Source organism: Varroa jacobsoni, unplaced genomic scaffold (genome assembly GCF_002532875.2).
Source record: "Varroa jacobsoni isolate VJ856 unplaced genomic scaffold, vjacob_1.0 scaffold_1193, whole genome shotgun sequence".
In the NCBI taxonomy this organism is placed as follows: domain Eukaryota; kingdom Metazoa; phylum Arthropoda; class Arachnida; order Mesostigmata; family Varroidae; genus Varroa; species Varroa jacobsoni.
Window position 1 is genome coordinate 376,800 of NW_019214095.1, and position 6,212 is coordinate 383,011.

The following is a 6,212-nucleotide window of genomic DNA, read 5'->3' on the forward strand; positions in this document are numbered from 1 at the left end:
TACTTCGACATAGCCGAGTCTGTGGACGCTGCCTGGGTCTCATCGGTATGGCCATGGAACAGGTAGCGGGAAGGGATTGCTGCGGCTGGAAAGTTGGAAACGTTTCAGGGGAACGACGTGGATTGCCGATCCGATTAATTTGATAATAACGAATAACATGTAGTAGATGCTGATATGGGTATTGAATATGTGAAACCCTGATTGGGTTAGAAGCTCAGGACCGTGGTGATGGCCATCGGCATGTTACAAGCAAACAGGTCGCGAGGAAGACCTTCGCTAGCTTGTGACCGTTCACCGACAAAAGCTTTGGAAAGGTTGGGTAAGACTGATTATTTCTATTATTCGTAGTGAATTAAAAACGAAAGAACTGTTCTAGATATATATATATATATGCGTGGTTTCTTTATTTACTTTAGGGTCTCATTAATCCTGAGAGTTCTATAAACGACAATGTGATGAATCAACTCAGAAAGAATATTATGAATTGCGTTTACTTGCCAGAATGGGTTCACTGACTCAAGCAAACTCTCCAGTTTGTCAAATGCTAAAATATTTTGATGTTTAGCTCATTGGTCACTATTTTGAATAAGGAACCTCTAAGCACAACAGCAATAATTATTATTGTGAACGAAAGGATTAAATTTAAAAGGTTTGCAGGCCACGTTAGGTTAACACAACAACTGTTTGACCATAAGAACGGCTTAAATTTGATTAGCCTCGTTTTAAGGCCGATTCCTTCAGCGATCGCTGATAACATCCAGGGAAAGCATCTTCCCAGGAGATGGCACCGTACGAACAGAACTGTTGGCCCATCTGCAAGTACCTTGAGCTGGGACAAGCCCGAGCTGTATCTAGATTGATCCCCATTACGTTATCCACTGTTGTATTATTATGATTAGTGATTAGACTACGAGTGTTCAATGAGACCGTGCGTGCAGCATGTGAGTATAGATCTGAAAACCATGCTCGTACGAACCCATTTATTTTTAATACGCAGAAACACATATCCGATATGTTACTCGGCTGGCCTCAACCTTTTCAAACGAATGCGGCATCTAAACATGTGTATTTTAATAAAGCTCATTTAAACCTTGAAAAAGAACTTTTACAGTTTTTAACTTCACAACTTTGCTGCGCAACTCTATTAGATAACTGCGCACCTTAGAGCTATCGCTTGTTCTTCGATCATTCAAGTTCTATAAAAATGCCCTTCTTATATTCTTTTAATATTAATAATAGGAATAACTGTAGGGAATAAAACCAATTGGTTACGCAGATGTGATTTAAACGTAATCCAAGTCAGATTGAGTTAGAAATGGTACAACAAAAAAACATCATCAGTATTGAGCTTGGCAACACAAAAATGACTCTGTATAGAAGCATATTTTCTATTATTTCAGTGAAGAAAATCTACATCCACAAGTAGTGCCTTAATATTATATCCAAGCTATTGGGTTTTCCATTAGTCACGATCGTGGAACTTCAACTAAAAATGAGGAAAAACAAACAATAATAATAACAGTAATATCGTTAGTATAGGCAAAGCTATTGTACGACAAAGCCAAAAACGGCATGAACTCTCTCGCCTACTCGAGTTGCATATTAGATAAACGCCTTTGTCCGACTAGTCGATGGTTTATAACTAGGTTCCATTGTATTAACTTATTGTTGACTGATGTAAACGAAGCTACCAGGTTAAGCGGTGGGCGCCAATCGAGCCGTTGTCGTCAATAGGATGATGTTTCTGTTGATTCCCTGTTGTTCATCAAGCAAGTCGGGGTCCTTCCTCTCCGTGTTTGCGTCAGACAGACCCTTATCAGGGAATCATTTGCCTTTGTTTTTGCCCAGCGAATTCTTTTTTCTACCCTGGCGAATCTGCCGGGCCGGGCTGGGGCGCGCCACTGCGGTAGATGAATTTGTCAACTTGGCATCCCCGACCTAACCTACGTTTTCGCACAGCTTCCACCGCGCCGTATTCATCGAAGGATAAACGGACCGAGTCACCGGCGTTTGCGATCGCTATGGCCTGTCGACATATTGCATAAACCGTGTTATGATCGCCCATCTACACAATACGAATCTGCGCTACTGCGCGAACGAACGCTACTACGTGATATGTATAATTCCAGGTGTTAGCTAATAACCAGTCATAGTGGTAATGAGTAAGCTGTAAAAACTACAGGGCATTGGCATTAAATTCCCGTTAATTATGCGAGTATGCTGCCTCAAATGCGTGTCCTTCCCTTCAGCCTTACACCTACGTGTATCGCTTAGGCCGAACGAATATGCTTTTACTAGAGGATTTAAAAGCGGTCCGTTGACAATAGCATATTAGAACGTATTCATCATCATTTCATTGAAATATAATTATTCATCGCTATATTGCTGGAATGACGTCGAGCAGACAAAGGCAGGATGGGCATAGCCCCAGGGTGGCATAGCTCGTTAACGGTAGACAATGCCATCAGCAACCACTTGGCGTCCTGAGTTCCTTGATAATGTAATTCGGCTGCTACATTCTTGCCTAGTATGGATGTAGTAATGGCATCAAAATTAGAATGCCTAGAAACCTATTATTTAAACGTAGCTATGACTTATCAAACGTGAGTATCGTAGCGTTGTATGCTATGCATGCACGCTGATGCGCTTTTTGCACGTGCAAGACAAAGTGAGACAATACCCGTGTACTGGTAAAATTCTAACTTCCTTCATCGATGGTTTCTTGTGGCGGTCATAGTCAAAGGCGAATCAGACTTTATGCGGTCACGAAATATGCACATATAGGTTACATACAGTTGTGCCTAAGGTGCGCTATAAATTAAAAAGAACATTTTCAGTGCGCTTTGGGTGTAGAGTTAGTTGATCCCGTAGGGTAAGGCCAATTGCAACGCATCTATTCATCATAGTTATTCCCGTGGGGGTACTTGTCCGTAGGTCCCTAACAATAGAATTTAGAATTTTTCAAGAAGAAAAGAAATGCTTTCTTTTATGTGCCAGAGAAGAAGCTGTAAGGTGCTGAATGGGTAACAATATGGTGATATTTTTTAGAAGGTGCTTTGCTGGGCAAATGGGCGTTTTCTAAATTAGTGTCAGGATATCACTCCTTTGGTGTCTTTAAACATGCCATAGACGATTTATTTAATGAAGCCATAGAAAAATTATATATGGGAATGCCAATGGTAGGTATATGGCTACCCTGAAGTTATCAAGACACTAAGACGGGTATGTAAAAAAAAGCCGAGTACATTTAACAAATGTTAGAAAATTAGAAAATCAGTATAGCTCAACTAGTTTATAAGTTATTAAATTTTAGTGTCTGCTGGATTGGGTAATCTAAACCGCATTTACCTAGAAATTATAATATTATAAATGTTCGCTTGCGGCATTTTTACGGCCGGCCGCACTACCACGGTAAGCGCCTTAAGATATATTCGTCTGCTTTGACTATTAAGAAGCAGAGCATACGTTCGACTAGATTTTTGCCTGCTCCCAACTGCCCAAATATGCCCTATCTGTCTTCGATTGAGGTAGTCCGTCAATTTCCGAACTGTTAACAGGTTCCGTGGTCCATCACGGCAACTTCAACGCCCTCGCAAGAACACGGAGAAGCCTATGGTTCCCATACCACAACCTGAGATTGTGGTTTCTGAACAGGCACGAACTCATAACAAAAATCAATTATCACCAAAATATAAAAGGTTTTTTCCCGGGGCTCTGAACCGGCCCATGAAACTCAAGCCTGGGCACATCTTCTTCTTGAGGAATCGTTTCGGGACGCATCGGATTTCAGTATTACTCTACTTTACTTTACTTTTAGTTCTGCTGACGACAAACAATCTCTTGGAGTCATCATCTAATCCTGTCAGCACTGCTGTACGCGCTGAAATGTATTTTTCTAGAGGTTTATACGTTTCATGAATCCGCTGAATGACGAGTCGATCGCTTTTTGTGCCTGGGGCGAACGGACTTGAGCGGTGTTTTTTCTTTAAACCTCTATTATAAAAGGCGCGTTAGAACGTCAGTTCTCCTGTCTTGCGCATAAAATGACTTCGCGGCTTTTTTTCTTACTCTAAAAAAACATTCCCGTACAAATACGGCGGAAGCTTTTCGACTTATTGCCGCCAGGCATTTTGCCTCGGGGGGAACGAGCTTTAAAGATTTCGCGTTACTGAAACAAAGTATGCGACAATTCGTTTGTGTTTTCGAAATTTGTCTTTGCCTGGTTTACCCCAGTTTTGCTGGCCTTCGTTTGTAACCTAGAGACCAAGTCCTGTTCAAAATGGCACAAGACGAGCCCGTCCGATATCCTGGACGTCACCAATTGGTAGACCAACTGTGATCGAAATGTTTAACTAGGAAATTACTGGCATTAACTAAGACAAAAGGCGGACTAAATTTGTGTAAAGTTACGTTCTTTAAAGTAGTAAAGTTTGGAGTAAAATTTGTAATGTTTTTATATCCGCGATCGCGACAGTTGCCGTTCATTTTGCAATTTTCAGATAACTTTCAATGATCACATATTCTGGTCAAAAACACTTCATTAATTAGTGATGAGGCCTAAAAGCTGTGTACTTTGATCCAAGCCACCTTTTACGACCTATTAAACACATATTTAATTTAAAATAGTGATTTAATTCAAAATAATAAAGATCAATGAAGATCTGTAAACTCTCGCTCAACGACCCTACCTACCACATAACTATAAGTTTTTTTGCTGCGAGATGTTTCGATGTCATGGGTATTTATATACGACACCCCGTTACTTCTGGTTGATTTAAAGAAGCCACTTATCCCTTAGTAACGCATTGTGCAACGTTGTTTCTGAGTGAAAATTACTTGGCTAACAAATTCCACTACTTGCTACAACCTATCCATTTTCGAAGTGACGTAATTAACCGAAATCGGGTGTTATTTATTAACACAACGTCCTGATGTAAATGGTTGTATAATTCTGTCTGCTGGATAGGACAAACCTAGGGAGAGGACTGTCGAGATGAACTGATCTGTCGTCTGAACGAAACAGCACAAGATCTGAAGGCCGAAAACTACGTGCCGCGATGTCAAAACGGTTTATAAGTTCCGCAATATCCTTCGTTAGATATTCAATTAAGATGATAACTTTTGTTTCAGACTCTGCAGATCACTGGTCATTTACAGTAAAGTTTGTAGAATCAAGAGATACACATTGACTGTCGCAAACTAACTTAACACATATTTGGTGAATCCTCGATAGCAATTACATGGTCAAAGTGTAGGCAAAATAGAGAATAAGCTAGCAGTCGTTTCTATGGTTGATTTCTGTATTTTTGTCCTTATAATAGTTAGTGGGACGAATAGTATCGAGTAAATCTGATGTCTTTGCGAATAATTCATAACAAAGGAGCTATACTCATTTTAAAATGCTTCACCAATGATCCGATCAGGCCAAAAGTGCATGTTAGGGTGGCGTCGACTAACTTTTAAATCCGCGCTGCTTTATCTGCCGTATATTTTCCCTTGACCTGTGCTGGAAACCACTTCTGTCTATCTGGAGTAACTGCAGAGGCGTAGTATTCCGGTGGGGCTACGCTATATATATATATATATAGCGACATTAGATGATAGCTGCTCTTCGCACGGATTTCGATGCTGTGACACTGTAAAGATGTGAATTTTATCTAGGGCGCTAGGGTGTCTCTATGTTTCGACTTAGACGTCCGGTGTTACCGCTAGGCGTTCTATCAGAGAGCTGGCCCCCAGAACGAAACGAGATCTGTCCATACCCAGATCCAAACTTAGATCACAATGTGTTTCTGATATTAGCAGGCCAATACGTTGCCCGTTAAGCTATAAAAAAGTGTTTCCATATGATTCGTACTTTCACATCAAAGCTTTGAGCAGGAAAAGTTAGTCCGGAGGACTTCGTTTCGCCTGCAACGTCCGGCCAACTGCTTGGAATTTGTACAGTCGTCGCCAATGATACCCTCAAATAAGACTAGCATAGAGATAAATCATGTGACCTGATAAGGAAAATGAGTCACGCATATTAGTACGCGCGACAATTGTTCCCCATCATTCATTACGAGCGGCCTTTTTAAAAACTAGAATTAATTAACAAATCGTATCGCAATAAAATTCTCGCCGAATGAACACCTGCTTGGGTCTTTTCTTTTTGAATTCGCTCCTTCAGTCCCCTCACTTATGGCTTACCTCTAACACACTGTCGTGAGTGC